The 24,013-nt window shown below is 42.4% G+C and overlaps 2 long non-coding RNA genes across 2 annotated transcripts in view; both read left to right on the top strand.

The window, feature by feature from the left end:
* The first annotated feature begins 536 nt into the window (after nucleotides 1–536).
* Nucleotides 537–7,948, top strand: LOC143843181 (uncharacterized). The gene is made up of 3 exons (XR_013233484.1): nucleotides 537–774; nucleotides 3,326–3,348; nucleotides 3,473–7,948. It is a non-coding gene; the product is annotated as an uncharacterized LOC143843181 (long non-coding RNA).
* Nucleotides 7,949–8,122: 174 nt separating this feature from the next.
* LOC143843182 (uncharacterized) overlaps nucleotides 8,123–24,013 on the top strand; it is a 28,069-nt gene continuing 12,178 nt past the window's right edge. The window contains exon 1 of the long non-coding RNA XR_013233485.1: nucleotides 8,123–8,256. This is a non-coding gene — a long non-coding RNA (uncharacterized LOC143843182). The remainder of the gene's footprint in view (nucleotides 8,257–24,013) is intronic.

The raw sequence follows: 24,013 nt of genomic DNA, 5'->3' as shown, positions 1-24,013 counted from the left end.
CAAATGTGAATCTAAATTACCTCAAGATCAGGGAGACTTTCTTCCACCTACCTGTAAGTTGTATGAGAGAAATAGTCCTGGCAAATCTCTTCTAAATGGGTTGAGAGCCAAATCGTGCAATCCTATACAGCTACACCTTTCATTGCACACTCAACCAAGTGGGATTAGAAGGATACAACTCTCTTTAGGATTGTACTGAAAACCATTACAGGCAGAAGTGTTTCAGAGAGGGATTCTTGAGCACAAATGGGTCTGGGGTACTTCCTGACTGGGACCTGATTTTTCACTCCTCAGATCTCTTTTGAGGCTGTTCAGATAGTTTCTCTACAGAACACAGCATGGCGTTATTAGCTTTCATGCACATGTGTTGTTACACAGGAGGGATGCAAACTGAACCTGGCAATTGGTGGGTGGGATGGGGGCAGAAACTTGGGGGACACGGTGGTGGCTGTGTCTCTAATCTACATCACTTCTATAGAAAACTTAGCATGGTAAAGAAACGAGTGCACCAAGGTTGTATTTTTTCCCCCTCCAGCTCACTTACTTTGGCCATATCATGTGATCCAACTCAATGGAGAAAGCAATTATGCCAGGATGGGTCAGTGGAAAAAGGAAACCAAGTCGACAAAGAACATGGTAGTCAGATACGATCAAAATGGACACCATCCAGAACATTACACAACTAAAAGAAGCAGTGCAAGAAATTGTGGCGGCAGCTATGCCATAGGATCATCACAAATCAGACTCGACTGAAGGGCTAACATCATCAACAGGGTAGGTTGATGAATTGCCAGGAACTCTAAAACCAACTACTCTACATCATTTCCTAATTTTCCCAGAAATAACTTAGCAATGCAGGAAACATTACCACTTAAAAAAAATTCCCCTTCCATCACCTTGAGTTGCAACAGCCAACTATCCTGGTTGAACTTCCCCTCCCTAAAGTCATGGCTACTTATCACTTTGCTCTGCAACCTGAGTTAAATCAATCAAGTACACAAACTGTTAGCAAATCAGTGCTGTGTTATTTTTTTTTAATCCTGCCATTCCCTATTCCTTTTTATATTCCTTATTAATGGTAATAACATCTGTATGGCTTACAAAGACTTGGTTGAAGCATCATGGGTGTTGCATCTTTTTCACATCTTAAAAAAATAAAGAAAACCCCCATAAAATAAGATTGTGCCATACAGTGAGAAGAATTTTAGAAAGGGGGAAAGAACATTTTGAAAGCAAGCATATCCTGTGCGATGCTGGGCAAAAAGTCTGCAGCACAAGCTGTTTGCTACCACCTTGAGGAAATCTGGAAATCAGCTTACACTAGGCTTACCCTTTCCAATTCGGGTAGTGATGTCCTACCTCAAGGTTGTCGGCTGCTACTCCAAGCAAAAGTGTGTGTTGGGGGGTGGGGGGAGGTCAAGTAACTCACCAGTATTATGTGTGCTGTTACATCACTCCAGGGAAACTCCATACATGATGGCAAGTAGCTCTAGGAATCATCAGAAACTCATTCCATAGAAATTTCCAGCAATTCCTAGAGCTACCTGTCATCACTTCTAGATGAAGTGAATTCATCATACCCACAATGCTTCCCCCACCATATCCCCAACTCCATCCTTCCTGACCATTGCCACTCTCAGCCTAGCAACCCTAGCTCATACTGATGATGGTAGCTGAACCAGGTGAATTGAATGGTTAAATGCATTTGCCATGAAACAGATGACATCTCTAGTCTCTTATGGATCCAATGGAGACATCATTTGAATATACAAAGTCATAATGATATGAACTATTTTTTAAAAAATTAATTAACAACACAAGCCAAACAAATATTTGAAAGAAAATTTTGTATACATCCCAAGTAAAAGAATATAACAATAATTAGTCATCTCAACATTTAAGTTCTCATTTGTTCTGTTCCATTGTCTGTAAGCTAGTCTTCTCTTACCTGTCCATTCTTATTTCCTGTTTTCTTTGCAAACTGATTGTGTTGCTGTAATTCTGATAAACTTTGATTAGTGGAGTTGCCATCTATTTTTCTGGCCATTGCTGTTATGACTTTTATGTAGGCACTGTGGCACTACTGGTCCTGGTCCTTTGACATAGTAGTCCACTTGGTCCTGGTCAGCCACCCTGCCAACTGGGGCATGAGGGGTATGGCCTTGAGTTGGTTCTCTTTATTCCTTCAGGGCCAGTCCCAGAGGGTAATTGAGGGAGGAGAGAAGTCATCATCGCAGTCCCTAAGGCCCTAACTTGTGGAGTTCCCCAGGGGACAATTCTCTCCCTCTGGGAGAGATCATCAGGAGGTTTGAAGTGAGGTGCAGTCAATATTTAGATGACACCCAACTCTACCTCTCATATGATGTGTAATCATTGGCCAGAATTCCAGTCTTGGCATCATTCCCAAATGCAGTGGTGAAATGGCTATTTGGCTGCTGAAGCTAAATCTGTCCAAGACAGAGGTCATGTAGCTGGGGAAGCCTGAACCACTGGGTTGACCACTTGAAGGCATCTGACTTTCTATGGTCAGAAGTCTGGAGGTGTGGCTCAATTCTTTGCTTTCTATGGACAAACATGTGACCTCAGTAATAGTCTGCATTCCACCATCTATGCTAAGACCACTCACTGGCCTCCAGTTTCAGGTGGGCCTTGACACAGTAGAAGAAGAAGAAGAAGAGTTGGTTCTTATATGCCGCTTTTCCCTACCCGAAGGAGGCTCAAAGCGGCTTACAGTCGCCTTCCCATTCCTCTCCCCACAACAGACACCCTGTGGGGTGGGTGAGGCTGAGAGAGCACTGATATCACTGCCCGGTCAGAACAGCTTTATCAGTGCTGTGGCGAGCCCAAGGTCACCCAGCTGGCTGCATGTGGGGGAGTGCAGAATCAAACCTGGCATGCCAGATTAGAAGTCCGCACTCCTAACCACTACACCAAACTGGCTCTCAACAGTAATCCATGCAGTTGGTCACAGAAAAAGACCCCATAAAATAAGTTGGGTTTTGCACAGTTCCTAACAGTGAATAAGGTCTATTTACACAGATCTAAGGAATAGCCACAGGTTGGGAATAATCCCTGCTCCCCTTTACACATATTTAATGTGCATTCAATGGTCATGAGGGCACGGTTAGGGCAGCTGTGAAAAGATTTGTCCATTGATCCAGTGGCTGCTAAAAACAGGAAAATGGCAGTCCAGTCTAGGTGTCTGACTTTTTCCCAATCAGAAATCATCTGATCTTTTCCAAATACTACTGGTCAGCACACATATACTGTTTGTTTGTACATTTGCACAGTCAGTTAACTAGATGTGTTTCTTTCCTCTTTGCAGGGACACAAAAGTGGTACCAAGCGGTGAGTATAAAACAAAGGATACATAATACCCCCATTGAGTGAAAATTATACCACAACTGCTTAATCCTGAAAAAGCTTTTGCCCATCTTATTAATTTGAATCCACATTTCCCTTACATATACAGATCTTGAACCCCGTGAGATGCAAACTGTAGAGAGGAGATGGGCATTTCAGAGAAAACTCCCCTTCCTTCATACCCTGTTCTGAAGACGAAGGAACCATCCTGGCTTTGTTACTTGTGGCGGTGGTGTAGCATGTAGCTTGCCACTGAGAAACAGACGTCATGCTGACAGAGTAACCTTTCCACGCACAGGAGCAGAGAGTCATTTCTGCAACATGACAAGAGAGTCTGTTTTTGAACACACCTCCCTGTTGTATGGATGGATGACCCTAATACAATCCCAGCAGTGCAGTTAAACTTTATTTCCTAGGTTAATCAGGCTAAAAGACAAGTTTCCCAAACATTTCCCCACAGAGGGACCTCCCAACATTTTTTTTTTAAAAAAGGGATAGTACAATAATTGTTCATTATCATCATCCAAACCCCCCCCCCCTTTCCCCTGGAACAACAAAGTCAGGCAAACCCCCTTACCCCCTTTTTTGATCTTTAATCCCTCTCTCCCTGCTAGAATAGCAAAGCCCTCCTGTCTTTCTAATAAATAGCTAGCAAGGCATTCAGCGCTGTGTCCCTTTGATCAACACAAGGCTGTCAGTCCCTGCTGCTTTCTCTCCCCCTTGCTCTTGTTCTTGGCTAACAGTGGAAGTAATACCCCCTGAAAGAAATACCCTAGGTGTCCTGCAATCCATCAATCACTCCCCCTCCCCAATGGCCCACCCTCTCAGCCTGGACACTACCATACCTCTCCCCCCCACCCTTTTCCCACCCCCTCTCGCAACCCCTGATTCCATTTGATAATGCACCATTCAACATGCTCGCCAGTCTGACCTACTGGGACCTTGTTGTCTGAAGACTGTACCACTCTGAGCAGACAGGGGAGCCTTCTGCTTCGACCATAAACTCAGCGACACTCCCTGCGACACTCAGTTCGGGCGTTAAGAATGACAGGGGAAATCTTGGCACAATCCCGGAGGCCATATCTGCTAATGAAGCTTTAATTAAGTTGGGCAAGATTATTTTCTTTCCTTTTTGTTTTTTTCTTTTTTGGGGGGTGGGGGGGATAAGCATCATTGGTACTATATCCCACACCCCTCTATCGAAGCTACTTAAATCTTTTGCTTCTCTGATCCTTTAAGATTTCTTTTTTGGCCAGATCTTATACTGCAGCATCTGGGTTTAGAGGCAGAGTCTTACAAATGCGGTGGCGCCCAGACAGGTCATTTCAGCATGTTTTAAAGCCAGGCTTTGGGGTTGTGGTTTTTGTTTGTTTGTTTGTTTACTGCAGAGATTATAAGCAATCTGTGTTCCCTCTTATCATCGTGTCAGGCGCTGATGTACAGTTTGCACATGCTATGCAAAGGATATAATTCACAAAGGCAAACAATTACAGGCGGCTACGGAACATGAGAATTGCCTTTCATGCTTGCCGGGAAGCAAGCACAAAACGGTGGCTCGCTTGTGTGTATTTATGTCCAAAGGGGGGAAAGCGGTATGAAGTGCTATAAAAGCTCATTACGATTTGACAATGCTGCAGCACCAAATCTTGTGCAAGTATCTTTTATTTGAGGCATGGCAAGGAAGGTGTTTGCATTATGCACCATGTGTATATACGGATACGTGCTGTTTTTTTTTTTTTTTTTTAATCTGCAGCAAGTGAATACAGCTTATTGTGCTGGCTGCAAAATGTCAAACTGCAGCAGCAAGAAATACGGCATTGCAGTGGTGGTGCGCTGAGGCCCCCGGTAGGAAAGCACAAGCTATTAAGTGGAAAATTCCTGCAGAGGACGTGTTTCCATTTCTAATATGAAGAAAGAGGGTGTTGTTTGAGGCTGGCATGTCTGTGGAAAATACAGAAAACAGGGGAAGATGAGAAAATGACCTCATTGAACTCGGGGAAGTTAAGGCAAACACACATTCCCAGCCATTCATGCAGGGCTCGCATCTAAACAGCAAACTGATCTCGAAGCTGGATTTATTCTTGCTTGCCAGATTCCACCAATAACACACCTCTGTGCAAAAGAAGGGGTCGTGCTGAGAGGTGGGGAGGAGAGAGAAAACCCAAGGAACTCGTAGTGGCCAAGGGTCGTCTATGGGAGCGGGCCTTGCTTGCCTCACATGAGGTTCAGGGCCAAAGGCTGCCTGAGAACCAGCAGATTGATGGGGCTCAGTTCTTTCTGCGAGCACCAAATGTTTCAGTGGCACATAAATGTTCCATTTCAAAGGCTCCTCCTGGGGGCCTGCAGGAGAAGAACCAGACGTAGGGACTGGGAGCCCAGGGGCGGCAGGGAGAAGAGAGAGTTCTTCTAAGGGTAGTTAAATGGCATTGTCTGAAAATAGTTAAGGGTCCACTAGCGGCGCACGCTGGAGGAGCAGCAATTTCCCTTTGGAAGGCCTCCTATAGTGTTGACTCTGAATGCCTGATTTACCATTTGATGTCAGCTCAACTAATCAAAGGCTGGAGGGTTTTGTCGTCGTTGCCGTCGCCGCTTTTGACGCCGTTGCCGTCTCAAGCCTCGGACGGCAAAATAACATGCGCCTCCCATAGAATGCGTGGAGGGCTTTCATTCACTGGTGCTGATGGCTGTCAGGGCATATTTCCAAGGAATTGAACATGGGAAGGGAAAATGGTATTAATTGTAGGAATGGCAAATGCTTTGTCGTTCACTGTGGATAATAGGTTGACCAAACACACACATACACACACACACACACACACACACACACACAGCTTGAACACAGGAGGGAGAAATTTAATGGAGACGGTGGCGAAATGCCATTTTAGTCAGATACTTGCTGCAAGGGCGTGTTCTTGATTATTAAAATCCTTTTAAGGGTTTCATTACAGAGTAGGGATTTAAAAAAATAAAAAAACTAGTATATTTTGTAATTGACATTTTAACCTGAATTTGCCACTCCCCCCACCCCCTTACCACCAAGGGACTACAGGCTGCCTTGAACCTGTCAGTATTAACAGGCTGCTAATTGGGGGAAAAAACTCCCACCCCACCAGACAGATATTAACCCTCCTAAACAGAGTTAAAAACCCTTCTGAGTCCAATTACTTCAGTGGACTTAGAAAGTTGTAACTCTGCTTAGAGAGACACTGTCAATGTCCCAAATTGATAAATGTGGTTATGTCAAGCCTGATATCCCGAGCACAGTAGTGGGGTTCTATGTTCCCTAATCCCCACTCCACTCTCTGTTTACCTGCTATTAAAATGATGGCTTGTGGCAGTGGCCAACTGGAAGGAAAATTCTCCTAACCTCCATCTCATCCTCTGATCCTTTAAATCAGGGGTAGTCAACGTGTGGTCCTCCAGATGCCCATGGACTACAATTCCCATGAGCCCCTGCCAGCATTTTCTGGCAGGGGCTTATGGGAATTGTAGTCCATGGACATCTGGAGGACCACACGTTGACTACCCCTGATTTAAATGCACCCATGGCTCCTGTCACTCTGGAAATGTGGTTCTTGGGATGTCTGGCATTAGATGCCATGGATCTTGGGAACTATATTTTGTGAGCATGTGTTATGTTGTTATGGTGTGTTATGGATGCAGGGTGTCTGAGGAATGAGATGGGAGAGGAAAAGAGGGAAGGAAAATCTTTTCTCAGCCTGCTGTCCAACCATATGGGTTACCATCATCTCTGCTTCTACTACATGACTCCTAGAAGCAACATCCAAGTTGGTGAGAGAAGAGTGAAAGACAGCCAGAGAAGGGGTGAGTGGGGGAGAGAGAGAAGCTCACCTTCTTTTAAAGGTGGGCCCAATGGCCATCTCCAGTTTTCAGCTTCCCTCAACACAAGGATGCAAGCCTGTCAACTAAGGGGTGGGGAAGTGGAGACTCTGCCCCATGCCTGATTCTGGTTCAGCTCAAACATAAGTTTTGTTTAATGAAATAATTATAACCCTTTCTTCCAGAAATTGGAACCCAGCACATATTACAGCATAGAGTTTAAGAGAGAGAAAAATAATTAAAATTTGTGTAATAAAAAAGCTTCTAATAAAACATGATTTGCCATTAAAATCACAGACTTACCCTCTTTTACTTCCTCCTTCCCCCATGCTCTTTATTTGGATGTATATATGGATTGTTTTTTGTTGATTTATTGGGGGGGGGATCAGTTCACAGTCTGAAATTCTGTTTTTCACAATCTGTTCTCTCATCCATCAATCACATTTTTATCTTACCCTTCTCCGATGGAGCTCAGAAAAAGTAATACTCTGTTAATTTGATCCTCAAAACAGTGACTAATGTGCTTCAAGTCCAAGTGGGGATTTGATCCTGGCTCTCTCTAGACTTACTCTAACACTGGCTGATTCTGCACTTTGTTTTTTCATTGTGGATCCTGCTGAATTCAGATAGATTTGAACTCATGTCTTCCTCTATCCCCCCACCCAGTTGAAACAGAAATTGTTCTGCACTTGATTGGGAAAGCTCAGCAGGGAAGGGAGCCAAGCACAGCAGGAGCCTTTCTTTTCTTGAGCAAGGAGAGTGGGGGGGGGGGGTGGAGAGGATTGGAGACAGCAGAGGAGAGGGGAAAAACCAAGAGGCAAATATCTGCTGACAGAAGTTAGGACTTCTGGAGCACAGTCACTTTAAGACAAGCCTTAAAATTGGGAAACAGGAAGGCTTTGAACTGATGCCCTGGCCATTCAGGGAAGACTGCTTTGCAACCAGGCACGGAGAAGAAAGTTAATTTGCAAAAGGCAGGAAGCTGTACACTTACTGATGCCGATTTTTCAAATATTGAAACTTATATCCACTTCTGAATATCGCAGGGGAAAGGTAGGGTCACTCCGGATCAATTATGCATGTTGCAGAGGGAACATTTAAAGCACCCAAAATCAAAATAGAAATCAAATTCAGTGTAAACAGCAGGGATTTATTCGGACTGGGAGTGGGTAAAAAGCCTGTGCACACTACATCACTGTAACTGTATACTGCAATTGTCTCCTTCCTTGACGTGCACACAACTTATCACAGGTCATTTTATTTTATGGTTTAATGTTCAACAGTATTTATTCTAATATTTATACAATGCCTTTCTCTTGCACCAAAGTGGGACCCAAGAGGGGAATTGAAAAGCATTATTTTTTTTAATGACATGTGCACTTTAGTTTTTTCTTTTATACTTTCATTTATACCCTGCCTTTCTCTTCAGTGGGAATCCAATGGACGCCAATGGGTTGACATCTTTCCTGGCACCTGCCAATTGTTTTTGGAGAGTGGGACTCTGATTGGCAGCTGGAGATCTGGCTTTATTTTATTTTTGGTAGCATCTATCACTACTTCACCATATGACTGAACGTAAATTGTGTGTACACAATGAAATGTTTTGAAACAATTATTTGAGTTTCTAAAACATAGCTTAAATTTTAAAGGTTTTCTGTTAAACACAGCTTATTTTTGAAATGCTGAAGAGTTATATTAGAAATATGCATGACTTCACTCCCTGAGATTTTGTGTTTGGCCCCACCTCTTGTGGCAGACATTTGGTCATTGGCTGCTCCTCCTGTGGCAGCCATTTTGTAGTTGTCTTCACTACAAGATGGTTCTTATCTTCAAAGGATAGTACTGTTTACAGCTAAAACCTCTTGGTGGGAGATAAATAGCCAATTCTACACAGAGATCTGGAACTCTGGCCAAGCAAGTCATGACAGGAGCCAGTGGCTACTTAACAAGAGTACCTTTGTAACTTCTGGGTTGCTCTAAGAGTCTCCAGGAACTCCAGGGTAAGAAATTCCTGTAAGTAGACAACTCAGCCCCAACCCCCAAAATTACCTATTTTTTAGTCACTAAAAACAGTCTGGTGTTATCAATTCATGTGGGCATAGAAGCTCTCAGTGTTTGGATTCTGGTTTTACTTCCTTTTTCTGTCTCTCTGTTATTATTTGTGTTAAAGACCATTCAATTGTTTTTAAGATGCAATGGCAAATCATAGGCAATCTGAACTGTTTCCATTGTTGGCAATTTATTCTTAAAGAGTGGCGTTTAAATCACTCTTTAACTTGAAAGGCAATTAACATTCACCTTTCTGTCCATATAAATTCTCAGCATACGGAGCAAAGTTTCCTGGCAATGTCTAGACAAAACTGCAATACTAGGAAATTTGTTTAGAAAATTAATGGTAATTTCAGTGATTATGGATTGGTCAAAGGCAGCTACACTGTGGGTAAGCCATGCCCATCTCTTGACAGTACAACAGTTTGAATCAACAAGCAAACCTTTGCATTTCTAGAAGCTGGCTCCTTTTACACTGAGACTGCCAGTCAAACCAAATTGTGCAACAGTTTTATGATCTGTAGAAATGGGCATTTAGACAAAACCAAACTAACTTACTTTGGCAAGCATTATGTGTAGCCCTTCTATTGCTTCGGGTGGATGCTTGACAATATCAACAAACATAGAGGGAGTAGCTCAACTTCTGAAAAGCTTAATATCAGTTCAGTTCTTAAATATGAAATGTAATCATTTTTTTGTCTTTACGTTCCTTAAGAAATGTTCATTATTGTCCTAGATCGTTCTGAGATGGCAGGAGGTCATAAAACAAAAGATAATGTAGAACTGCAAACTATGCTCACCATACAATCCAAAAAGTTGAAATTTGTGGGCTTAGAATGGTGTAGGACTGTCATCATTATTTGTGGCCCAGTTAAGCCATTCCAGTGGGGTACAGTCTCCCTCCGTTAAACTGTCCAAGTGTCCAGCTTTTTTTTTTTTTAGGCGAGTGGGCAGTAGGTGAGGAAATTTTATTGGAAGGAGGAGTAGAAAATCACTGAAAGGAGTTAGCATTGGAGACTAGTAGCCTCCCAATCAGTTTAAGATGTTAAACTGTCCTTTAAACATCCAGATTTCTTGTGGTCAGTCAGGAACTACGTGGGAGTGCTGGCAGAGTTTGCCATGGGCTGGAATCATGAGGGTCCAAATAGAAATAAAACACAAGAATTCCATGGCGTGTTTAGCTCAGGCTATCTCAGTCTTGTCAGATCTTGGAAGCTAAGCAGGGGCAGCCCTAGTCAGCATTTGGATGGGAGAATCCCAAAGAATACCAGAGCTGTTGTAGTGAGGTAGGCAATGACAAACTATCTCTGAATGTCTCTTTGCCTTGAAAACCCTATGGATGGCCATAAATTAGTTGTGGCTTGACAACCACATCAACATATGAGTGATGTAAGTGGTATTAATTTTCCTTACCAAATCACTTCCCCCACCATCAAGGTTTCTTTGTGGTCACAGAGCACATCTGGGAGAGGTTTGGGTGGGGGGAAGTACACGGATGGAGTACACTCTCCTCTGCCTCTTCACCATACAAGACCCGCAACTCTGCTCCTGCCCACGCAGTTTGTATCTATTTGGCAAGGGACTGCATTTGAACATATGGACATGCTGTTGTCACATCTCATTGCTGGCAAATGAAATTCACATGCTTGGGACTGGTTCAGAGGCTAAGGTCTGATTCCTTGCTTACTGTAACAAGGCCATGAGAAGATGCTGTTACAGCTACAATCTGAAAGTATCTGTGGAACTCAATATTATTCTACCATTCTCATGACTAGTCCCACAGCTACATAAATGCAGGCTCTCGAGTAGTGTATCTATGTGCTTTGTAACTCTTTGTGTCTGTTGCTCACACAATAGTACAGACACTACGAGGTGTTTGTGGGCACCAGTGACTGATTAAAATATAACTGAAATTCATTGGTTTATTTTCATTTATATATCTCCTTTCATACTGAGGCATCTATGTGAAACATGTGTATATCATTTTAAGCGTGAAAGTGGTTCATACATTCTCATTCTGTCAGCCTCATGCATGGTAGTCCAGCAGACACCCACCCACATATGTCCCCTGCACTGGTACACACAATGAGAAATATGGGGCAGAGCCTATATGTGTACTTTGGTGTATCTGTAGATTTAATTTGCACAATTCCTTACAACATGGAATAAATGATATAAGAATCATGTGTACGCTACATGCAATCCAGGTCACATATAGGAGGAGCAGAACATATGTCTGTGCATCTGCTATCTCATTATACATAAGGAAGATTTGTAAGAATTGATGTTAGCAGGACTTTTGCCTGCATTGAGCAAATTAATGATAAGTCACTGCATTCTTATTTAGAACAATTTTGTCATACAAGAGGAACGGATTATTGCCAGACAAAGTGGGTACTGGGTTGCTTAAAAAAAAAAATGATAGCCTAAACCTGATTATTTGGATGTCCTTTTCCTGAAAGATAAACGTCTTTATTTGTCATGAAATTGTGTCAAACATACTCCTGTGTGTGGCAGTTTGAAGTCCATCAGAAAGGTTTGGCAATATGCTAATGTTCTATTACTGGATATGCCTTGGGTATAAATGTGGACAGCCTGTATTGTGAGAGAATCCCTTTTGACAGAAGAAGGGCATAGAACAAGGAGCCTTGGGCTCAATTAAACTGGTCAAAAATGTTGAGAAGTTTACCTAGTGTCTCTGACAGGCAGTTAGTCTGATCAAGCCTATCATGAGCCCCACCAAACAGCAGCTAATTGCAGAGATTGAAGCACCCCAAGATACTCCCTCAGCTTTCCTTCAGGCTAGAGGAGGAACACCACATTTCAGCATTCCATCTATGGTTCCCTTGGTAACACACATAACAATCCAATAAAAGACTGGGTTTCTGTTTGTTTGACCCTCCAGGGCATTGTCCGAATTGAATATTTCCCTAAGGAAATATTTTAGTCAGCCAGGTATGCTCAAGCAGAAGCTAATGTTTTGATTCTATTTTGGATTTTAAAAATCTGACCTCAAGATTGTATATCATTGTAAGTTAATAGTGTATGGGATTAATATTTCATTATGAGGTTAAGATCAACATAAATCTTAAATATACAATTCTAAAAAAAGGCCCTTGAGCAGAAGAAAACCTCTGCTGGATCAGACCAGAGGTCCATCTGGAATACCATCTTATTTCCCTCAGTGTGCTGATCCTTCTGGGAAGCCCCTGTTGGGTCCAGAAGTCCATTTTCCGGCAGTTTATTTATTTAATATGTGAGCCCAACCTATCCTTTAGGCCAAAGTGTGAAGTCTTCCTCCAATTTAAATGGGTCTTCTGCTGGAGGAAGACTAATTGGAGGATGGCCATATCCATCCCAATAAAAATTGAACTTTATGGATACAGTCTAGCCCTAATTATAGAGACACTTGGTATAGTTGTTGACATGGGCTGTTGGTGGGCAATTCCAAAGAGTCTTTTATGTTATTGCGACTAGCAGACATGTGTGGGTATATGGGTATAGTTCTTTCTTTAGCAGAATCCCAATATTTCAGAATCCTTTTGTGACAAGAGATATACAGAATAATCACTGGAAAGGCTTGAATAATGATTTGAAAATGCAAATACTGGGAAAGGATCGGCTTCCATCTGAGATGGCTATTTCCTTAGTAAGTGTGGTAACATGAGGTGCTGTTTTTTGAGTGATAATGGGCCAAAACATATTTTCTGGGTTACATAAAGAATGAAGCTGATTTACACATCACTGGGGGAGGGGGTTGAAGAGAAGAATAAGGCAAACTAAACAGGGAAATGCTTTTGCAAAAACTCTTTCCAAGGATATTTCTCAATATCTCCTCCCCGAGATGCTAGAGATTGAACCTGGAAACATCTGTGCCAAACTTCACCTGTAGTCACTCATCTCATACCATACCTCTGACTCTGACACACTTTCCTGCTTGTGATTGTGTAGATACAGCAGTATTGTTATAGCTGCATTGTTGTAATTTTTCCCCATGCCAGCATATTTCTGCAGTCCAATGGCACAGCGGGATATGGAAGAAACTCTATCTCAGTTTCCAAGTGAGGAGCACTCTGTTAATCAACAATTTGTTTTCAGATTTCTTGTTTTTCATTCCAAAGGAATTCTGCAGCATGCAAAACTCCTGTGCAAAAATACCCTAGAAGTCTATAATCCATGTCTCATGATATGGATATGGGAGGAAGATATCTGGCTGGGATATCATCAAACACTAGATCAGCCTTTCATGTTTTAAACTGTTGAGAAACCCCTGAAACATTCTTCAGGCTTTGAGAAACCCCAGAAGAAGGGTGATCATGCCGAATATGATTGGGAAGCATAGCTGTGTACATGTCCACCTGGGGGCCCTCCCCTTCCCCCCCTCCAGGCCCATCATTGGCCATGGGGGGGGGAGAGAGAAATTGACATGTCCGTATATGGTAATATCACCCAACAAATTTTAAAAATATATTAAAAAATAAATTAACTTCCGTCCATTCAGGAAATCCTTCCAAGGCCATAAAGAAACCTAGGGTTTCGCAAAGCAAGCCCTGGTTGAGAAAGCCTGCACTAGATCTACAGAATACAGCTTAATATAGCTCATAAGGCCAATTACTTATTTTAAAAACAGACATAATTGAAACGTGTCTGCTAGAAATTTGGAAGAGTCAGACTCACCTCCCCACTCTGCTATGAAGCTCACTGGATCATCTCTCAGCCTAACCTATCACAAAGGGTTGTTGTCATAAGGACAAAATAGAAAAGGCAATCAGCACCTTGGAGGAAGAATGGGATGAAAATGTTCAAAATAAACAAATTATTGTTCATGTGACTAAATAATTGTTGTGTTCATTAGCTATGAATACATAGACTCATGTGCCCCAATTCGGGCTTTTATATATCACAGTTACTCTGTCAGAAGCAGTCGAAGATGGTTCCCCCCCCCTTTAAATTATGGATCAGTCTTTATGCTCTTTGCTATTTTATGAAAGGGGGTGTGAAGACCTCTTTCTGTGGTCCTTAACATGCATAAGACATTCCACTATCTGATACATTTAAGCAGACCTAGACAAGACCGTCACTTAGAGCTTCACCACCTACCATGTTGTTGTTGTTTTGATCGCAAGGACAGCCATCCCTGCTTACTTCAGCAAGATCCTCTCCTCTGCAGCTGCTATAGCAGTAGTAGCAGCCGCATCTTTGCGGGCAAAGAAACACAGACGCTGAGTTATGTTCCAGCATTCAAATGTTTGGTGATTATGCGGCATCCCTGCCAGTGTGTGGTTGCTAAGGAATCCTTGCTCCTCAGCCAGTCACGGTCCTAAGATTTAATTAGCATCTAGCCACCTGTGCTGCTCACCACTGCAGCACAAAAGGGAGCATTTTCTCTCCACCCTTGCTGTTTATTAACAAAATGATAGTGAAATGTCCTCCCGTAACATAAGCAGAAATTAATTTGAGACAACCCAGGCAAGAAGGAGTCCCCCTCCCTACTACTCTCTCATCGTTCCTACCAAGCTTTTCCCAGGATCTCAGTGCTGCTGTTCACCAGCCTGGTTCAACCAGTCATTCATTTTCATGTGTTTCAGTGGTCAAACTCACCTCCTTTCCTACCTACAACATAGGATTTTAATGTAAGGCTAAAAGTATGAACTATCTGGAGTTCCTGGGGGAAGCTCAGCCGTGGATTGTTTGTGAAACAGTTGCCAAACTTCTATGCTGATCTCCTTTGACTTTTCTGCATGTGTGACATGGAAAAACTGTTGCCTTGTATGAGCCTTAGTTCAGGGGGAGTCAACCTGTGGTCCTCCAGATGTCCATGGACTACAATTCCCATGAGAATTCTCATGGGAATTGTAGTCCATGGACATCTGGAGGACCACAGGTTGACTACCCCTGCTAGTTCTGTGGCTGTGCAAGGATAGTTGCACCATTCACATCAGTCAGTTTATTTGCATGTAGCCATAAGCCCTGACAAAATAGATTTAAAATTTTGTAAACATTTCAGATCAAAATGATACAAATTTCATTAACGAATCAAATTAAAACATTTCCCAACCGCCATTCAAGTCATGCTGCTTATTGAGTTAAAAAAGACCATGGAACTGCGCATGGTGCTCAGGGTTGGAATTCAAAGCAGTAATCCTTGGTGAAGCCCAGTGTAGCAGAAATCCTGGTATGGAACTACGAAAAAGCAGTCTGAATTTGGAGCTGGATAGGGGCTTTGTGATTTTGAGATGCTATTGTGGTTTCAGGGTACTACAATGTGTCCCTAGAGGCCCATAACACTTGGCGGATTATATACCTGTAAATAAACACTACTTGAGAGCACCCCTAAGAAAATTAACCTTACAGGAATATCCTACACTTTTTGGAAAAGGGAAATGCAAAAGACATTATACAGCTATATTCTACCCTTTTTTATATAAGAGAAACATGAAGAGTTATTCATGATAAATACAGCTTTTTTCAAAAACAGTATAATCAAGTGGTGTTGTACCTGTGCAGAAGACATTTGTGCTACACAGCAGGTAGTGCCTTGGTAATAACTTGAAATAATGAATTTAACTACATTTTCTCAACTGCTGAAAAAGAGGCACAAATCCTCAAGCTTATGATGAGGCCATGAAAGTGACCTATTTGTTAAACATGGAATTGTTTACTGTTCACCCCCTCTTTACAACTGTGCAGTTGGTGTAACCTTTAAATGACAAGCATTAGATACATTATGTCGTTGTTTTTTGTCTATGTGGCTGCAATCATCATCAGCTACTCATAAAGTGATTGCAAGATTAAGTATGTGCATGAGCTGACAGATACTGAAGGCACAAAGAGGCCGATTCCGCACAGGCGGAAAAGGCAAGAGAGCGGTCAGAGGGAAGCGGGGCTAATCCCTGCTTTCATATGATGCAGCCGCCAAACCATTCCTCTGCTGCTGTGTCTCCCGGGGGGACACATGTTAGTGCCAGAGTAAAAAGCACCACACCACTGGTGGCCCAGTGTGGTGGCCACCATGCGGAATGGGCCAGAGACATGTCAGGTCCAAAACCTCAGGGGTTTGTATATTGTGCTACTGATTATTACTATTATTAACAAAATTTGTGCCCTATCTCTTTGCCCTTATATTGGCCACCAACATAAATCGCCTTATATGGGCCACCAAAATAAATCATATTTTGAAAACCATTAAATTGACACATCAGTAAAGAATTATAATTAAAAGTGCCGGCACCAGGATTCTCAGCCATTATGTGGAAACATCAGTAGCACAAGCAGTTAGGCACGGAGAAGGAGAATGTGCCAGTCCAGGAACTACTGGTGAATATTGCTTTCTTACTTAGAGTGTGTGAGGGCAGAGTGTGAGGGTATATAGGTTGCAGGAGAGTGGAGGCTGAGTGTTGTTTTGTCTGTTCCTTGCCTAGGTGGTGGGGGGTTGCAGCTAATTGTATGAGCTGATTTACATTAGCTGGCAGTTTTGCCTGAGGCTGACTGCTAGCTCCACCCTCTGCTGGGAGGACCTCTGTGCTGTAAAAGGCTTTTGCTCGCCAAACGTGCACATTGAAGTAGAAAGCCTAAAGGACTCCTGGTTTACAGAGTTTGCAGAAGGGATCTGCTTCTTCCTGCAATGGACCGAAGTGACATAGGTAGCAGTGGACCTGAGGCTGTGATTTGTACTGTCTGCGGCATGTTTGTATTTTTACCTCAGGGTAATTTTAAATATACATGCACCAAGTGCAAGTTAGTAGCACTCCTGGAGGAGAAGGTGCAGAAGCTAGAAGAACACCTGTCAGCACTGTATTCTAAAAAGGAGGGTAAAGAGTTCTTAGAAACAACTCATGGAGCACTTTTTGGAGGGCAGTTGGGACAGGTGTATCACCAAGTAAAGGAGAATCCAGTACAAGACGACAGCACAAGGAAGAACGTTACCTAAAGGTGTTGAAAAATAAGGAGATATTCTGCCCCTCTGACACTCAGAAATCATTTCCAGGATCTGCCTGTAGATAGTGACTCTGGACAACAGGAACCAGGGTTATTCCCCCAACTCCCCCAAAGCAGATTGTGAGTGGGTGGACAGGAAGGGATGTGCCAGGATTTATCTCTTGTGGCACTTCCTTGCACACCCAGGGAATCACTAATTGCCACTGTGGGATAGTAGGTGAGTTTCCTCCAGGCTGGCTTCTGGAGATTTTTGATGGGGGGGGGATTCACCTGGGCATGAAATTGGAGTCACTGTGAGTGGCCAGGTAGTAGTGAGTTCCTGCATTGTGCAGGGGGTTGGACTAGACGACCCTGGAGTTCCCTTCCAACTCTATGATTATATAATGGCCAGAGTAGTGGCACGAGTCCAGGCACTGGGCCTTGCCCACTGCACTGCTGCTGCCAGCACCACCCATCTGCACTCTCCTGAGGGCAGGGGCAACCTCAAGGACAAGTGACAGTGGCCGAGTCCAAGCTCATAGCCCCGTTCGCTACTCTACAGCCACTTGTCCTCTGAGGCTGCCTGCACTCTCCTGAGGATGGGGCAGCCTCAGAGGACAGGCAGCAGCAGCACAGAAGATGGGTCTCAGTTCTGGGCATCGCCAGCCATCCCCACTGCTTGTTCTTGGAGACCGTCCATGCTCTCTAGAGGGCAAAGGCAGCCTCAGTGGCTGGCAAGGCCAAGAGCTGAGCCCCATTCACCACTGCCACTCATCCTCTGAGGCCGCCCATGATACCCTGAGGGCAGCAGCAGCACAGTGAGCAGAGCTCGGCTCTGGGTCTCGCCAACCAAGGCCACCTGTGCTCTTCATCTACTGGCCACTCTGTGGACATCGCATCCGTAGTCCCATCCATTTGAGGGGGTATGCCAGTAGATATTTCCACATCAATACTTAAATGCATGCAAGACATAAAACAGCAATTAAAAAGTGTTTCTTAGGAAAATTCAGTAATACAACAAAAGCCCATAAAATCCCATTAAAAACTCAATAGTACAATAATCCCAGATAGCAGAAACCCTTATTACTAACAGAATACTTTCAGAGGCAGCATGGAGGGGGAGGGGACAGATGTCTGGCAACGAGATGTAGGCACTCCAACAGGAGAGGGGACCCATAACATTGGCTCTAGCACTGGCCCCAACCATAAACCTGGTGGAAGAGCTCTTCTTTGCAAGCCCTCTAGAAAGTAGAAAGCTCTCTGAAGTTGCTTATAATTTGCTGGATTCTCAAATTAAACCTGGGAAAGTTCACTCATCACTAATCTCAGTCTTATATCATCTTCCTAATCTTCACTGTCTTTAAGAGGTGAGAGAGAGGGAGAACATTTCAAGAGAGAACACAGTGTGTGTGTGTTTTAGTAAGTACAGAGTTACAGATTTGTAATAGGCAAATGAAAAATGCAGCAGATATTTTAAAATCATTACAGAGCGGAAACTGCAAGGATCATCAGCAACATTTAAGGAGTCAGGAGCATTATTACTGATGAAAATCAATGACTTGTTTATGTTAAGAGAATGTGCTTAGCAGTCTTTATCTGTGGAAGTATGCCAGCAGGAAATAAGGACGAGATTTGGAGAAGCAGGATTCTATGACTCTGTACATTTTGAGGTATATAAACACATCAGGGGGATGATCCTAAACTGAAGCTCTCCACACTGGACCCATACAGTTGTCCTAAATTAAGCAATGATTAGCATTTGTGGAACACTTTTTTCATTCAAAGACTGGAGTGAGATGAGCTCAGCCTGCAGTAAGTTCTATTTGCTCACTAGAATAGATATTTCCAAAACTTGTATTTGCCCAATTTGAGCTATAAACTTACTGTTGTTGTAATGTGCAACTCTATTTTGAATTAGGCAACATTTCTCCAATAGTTCTTCTGTGTGTCATATTGAATACTGAGCTAGAAAAGAATTCTTCTCTCCCTACTAGGGAACATGGCAGAAAACAGTTTCTCCAAGATGCCTAATTTCCCATGGGAACGTGATATTTACCAGTTCCTGGGCACCTGATATGATGATACTCAGGTGTTCCTGGTGCCAGTAAGTTAGACATAGCAGCAAGACCTTTCCCCAACTGTAATTTCTGCTGCCACCATTGCTGCTGCCACCAGGAAAATAAGAAGCCCAGGCTATAATATGTCTCTCTCTGACTGTTTATACACAGGGAACTTCACTGCCCCAGCTCTCGTGCAGGAACACAAATCAGGGGCAGATGAGGCAAACAGGGCCAAATGATCCCCCGTGTGGGTGCAGGAAGAGGTGGGACAACCTGCCATGACTAAAACTCTAGCCTGTAGCCTGGCATGAAACCTCCAGTGCATAAACAGTTTCTGTGTGTAATGATCCTCCTGAAGAGGCAAGAAAAATCCCCTCAATGGATATACTCAGAAGGCACTGAAAGGGTTGTTTATTTGCCAGAATTTTTTTGATGGGCTATGAACAGCAGAAACACAATCAGAAATCTAAATGCAGCATTCCAGTGATCGGCACATAGAGCCAAAGAGATCCATTATAATAACCAGCATAAAGAAGTAGAAGAGAGCACCCAACAGAACAGACCCATTCCACAAGATCTTAGAAATCAAAGGGGAAATGTAAAGCACGGTTAGGCATGGCGAAAAATCAAAATGGATAAACATTAACTAAATGGAACAAAATAAAGAAAAAGTGGGAACAATACACTAAAGAACTATATAGAAGAGATAAAAGGACCTCAGATTCCTTCAAAGAAGAATCTTTTGAAGAAGAACTTGAGATTTTAGAAAGTGAAGCCAAAGCTGCACTCAAAGTGGTTGGGAGAAACAAATCACCAGGGATGGAGAAGGCAGAGGAAGTACTTTTCTCTCTTTCTCACAATACAGGAACTCAATGAAATAAATGAGCAGTAGGCTCAGAAAAGATAAAAGGAAGTTTTTCCTCACCCAAAGAGTAATGCACACTGGAATTGACTGCCACAGGAAGTGGTGGGAGCTACAAGCATAGGCAGCTTGAAGGGGGGATTGGCCATATATATGGAACAGATGTACATTAGTGGATATTGGCCACAAGGAATAGATAGAACATTATGTGTGAGGTAGTATTCTTGATGCTTGGGGAGCAATAGTAGGAGGGCTTCTGGAGTTCTCGCTCCACTAGTCGACCTCCTGATGGCACCTGGGTTTGGGCTACTGTGTGACACAGAGTTTTGGACTGTATTGTTTTCCTCAACCATTTTCCTGATCCAACATAGCTTCTGTTATGTTCTTATGAATAGATGGAAAATCAATAGAGCTATTTCAAACCATAGACATTTTTATCAAAATAATAACAAAAATATATCAACAAATATGGAAAATATAACAATGCCCCACGGGCTGGAAATGCTCAATCTATATTCCAATTCCAAAAAGGAGATATAAAAGACTGTGGCAACTATCAAACCATCACATTAATTTCTCATGCAACTAAAGTGATGCTCAAAATCTTACAAGATTGTTACCATATATGGATCAAGAATTGCCAGATGTTCAAATGTGATTCAGAAAAGGAAGAGGCATTAAATATCATATTGGTATTTTATATTGGCTACTGGAGCATGAAAAATAATTTTTGATTACAGCATAGATTTTAACTGTATGGTTCATGAAATGCTGCAGTTTATTTTAAAAGAAATGGGTATGCAAGATTAGAGCTGAACATCAAGAAGATAAATTTAATGGCAACTGAGGAATTGCACATCTTCAAGGTTGACAATGAAGAGACTGAAATTTGCAAAGATGTATTCATTCCTTGGCTCTATCATCAACTAAAAGGGAGAGTGCAGTCAAGAAATCAGAAGGGCATGGAAACTGGGAACAATAACTATGAAGAAGCTAGAAAACATCCTTTAGTATATTGATGTGCTGCTGGTGACCAACATCAAGATAACACATACTATAGCATTCTCCATTACTATATATGAGTGTGAAAGCTGGACTATGAAGGAAGCTGACAGGAAGAAGTTTGATTCAATCGAAATGTGGCCTTAGAGGAGAGTTTTAGAGATACCATGGACTGCCAAAAAGACTATTAAATGGGTTGTAGATCAAATCAAACTGAGGCTATCACACTTTTGTCACATGAATGGAAAAAAGACGTCACTGGAAAAAGACGACCATGTTAGGAAAAGTTGAATGTAGCAGCAAAAGGGGAAGTTCCAAAACAAAATAAATTGACTCAATCAAGGAAGTCAAGGTACTTAGTTTGCAAGACCTGAACAGAGCAGTTAATGATAGGACATTTTGGAGGTCATTAATTCATAGAGTCACCATATGTGAGAAGCAGCTTGAAGACACATAACATACATGCATGACCAGCAGGAATCTGGCCTGGTACTTGGAGTCTGTAATTGTATTTTGGTTTTAACTTGTAATGTTTTCATTACAAGTCACCTTGAGGCTAAAGAAAAGTGGGATATAAACATTTGAATTAATGAGGGAAGAAGGATTCGGGTGGATTGAGAGTTTCTAGGAAAGCTAGGAAGGAAAGAGTACAATGTTGTTTACGAACTTCAATGGTGGTGGGCTGATTTATTTTGAATTTGAGAGTAAAAATAGCTCAGTGTGGCAAGCTCAGTCTCAAATCAGGGGATTGACCATCAGTAACTGATTCCCTTATGTGTGATCATACCTATGGAATCCTAGCCATTATTGAATGTAATTCTAATAACATCTTTATAACTTTCATGAAGTTAATGTTATTTTCAATGCACCTCTAATTTGGAAGACCTTGAGAGAGTAAGAAAAGTTTGTGGACTTAATAAAGTCAGCATTCTAGCAGCCCATTATTTAGTGAAGCTATGACCAGCCTTAAGCCATGACGCTATCAGAAGCTGCTAACCTATCAAATTTTGTTACACAGTGAAAGGCTAGAAGAACACTCATAATGTTGTTTGACAGTAACAAATATAAAACTCAAGGTGGGAAGTGCTTCTATTTCCAATGTTAGTCTTTTATCAGCAAATTTCAGCATTGATAGAATGATGTAAAAGTGACAGCAGGAATACTTCTCAAAAAACTGAGCAGGTCAAAGAAAAAAGCTAGATTCTGCAGCCAACATTTTATGTATTTTCCTTTTCCCCCTTCACCTTGCCCATGTTTTGAAGAACTCACTAATTAGGGAGGGATTTTTTCCCTTCCAGAATATCTTTTATCACTAGAAATGGTGTTGTCTGAGAGCCTTTGCATTTTTGCCCCCGAGAATTTTCAGAACCTCATATGTTTATGATATAGCACAAGCACATACATCCAAGAGGTCATTCACGGAATCATCGTGAATTTTTAGATCCAGCTGATGTGCAACTGAAGGAGGAGAAGAAAGAAGAACAATACAAAGATTAGAAGGAAGACAACACTTCTATTGAAGTATTGCTATAAGAGGAAATTATTTTATTTACAGTACCTCTTTTCTTGCTGAGACTCAAGGTATATTACAAGATATAAACCCGTACAATCAGGCATCATAAGACAACCAATGAATAATGCAATAGGACTAGGATTACAGAATTAGAAAACAATGCAAACTTCACACTATCTATGGCAGGGGTAGTCAGAATGTGCAGCTCTTGATCTTACGAATTTTCAGGATGGAACCTTTAAAAAGCTTTGCTCAGATGAATGAACACCATTATATAGATGGTGACCAGAACCTTGAACTGAACTCAGTAACTGATCTGTAATCAATGGAGGGTTTACAGAATGGGTTTGAAATGTATATTCTGCCTAGTGCCTGGTAGTATCTAAGCTGCAGCAACCTAAACCAACTGGAGCTTTCAAATTGTGTTTCAGGGCAAACCTAAGTAGAGCACATTGCAATACCTAGCTTTGAGGTAACCACACAACCAGATCAGCCAAGTAAATGTAGGCGGGCATATTCCAGGCTAAATAATGTCTTTTTGCATTGCATTGCACCTCTAATAACAGTGTCAGATCCAGTGTAACCCCTAGGTCAGGGGTAGTCAAACTGCGACCCTCCAGATGTCCATAAACTACAATTCCCATGAGCCCCTGCCAGCATTTGATGGCAGGGGGCTCATAGGAATTGTAGTCCATGGACATCTGGAGGGCCGCAGTTTGACTACCCCTGCCCTAGGTTCTTAACTAAGTCAGCAAATGTCAACCGAACCACATCAAAGACTGGGGCACAATGTCCTTCAAGACCTCAGCCTTCCCAACCAGCATTACTTCTATTTGGAGTGGCATTATTTATTTATTTATTTATTTATTTATATACCACCCTCCCCTAACACTCAGGGCGGTTTACATCAAACAGGAACAATACAGATAACTCAGTTTATAGTAATACAGTAATAACAGTTAGAGCCTCTTGTGGCGCAGAGTGGTAAGGCAGCCGTCTGAAAGCTTTGCCCATGAGGCTGGGAGTTCAATCCCAGCAGCCGGCTCAAGGTTGACTCAGCCTTCCATCCTTCCGAGGTCGGTAAAATGAGTACCCAGCTTGCTGGGGGGTAAACGGTAATGACTGGGGAAGGCACTGGCAAACCACCCCGTATTGAGTCTGCCATGAAAACGCTGGAGGGCGTCACCCCAAGGGTCAGACATGACTCGGTGCTTGCACAGGGGATACCTTTACCTTTACCTTTAATAACAGTTAACATTATGGAATGATAAAACACTGGGGAAAACAATAAATCAAGGCATACTGATGGCCCAGTGGAATGGGTCTGCAGTGATACCCTATTGCAGGACAGAGTCATCATCAATTTAGCTCTAGGGATTCTGCAACACTCAGTATCCTGTCCTGTCC

This window comes from Paroedura picta, chromosome 8 (assembly GCF_049243985.1).
Source record: "Paroedura picta isolate Pp20150507F chromosome 8, Ppicta_v3.0, whole genome shotgun sequence".
Taxonomy (NCBI): domain Eukaryota; kingdom Metazoa; phylum Chordata; class Lepidosauria; order Squamata; family Gekkonidae; genus Paroedura; species Paroedura picta.
Note: the sequence above shows the minus strand (reverse complement) of the source record. Positions and strands in the feature narration are given on the sequence as shown.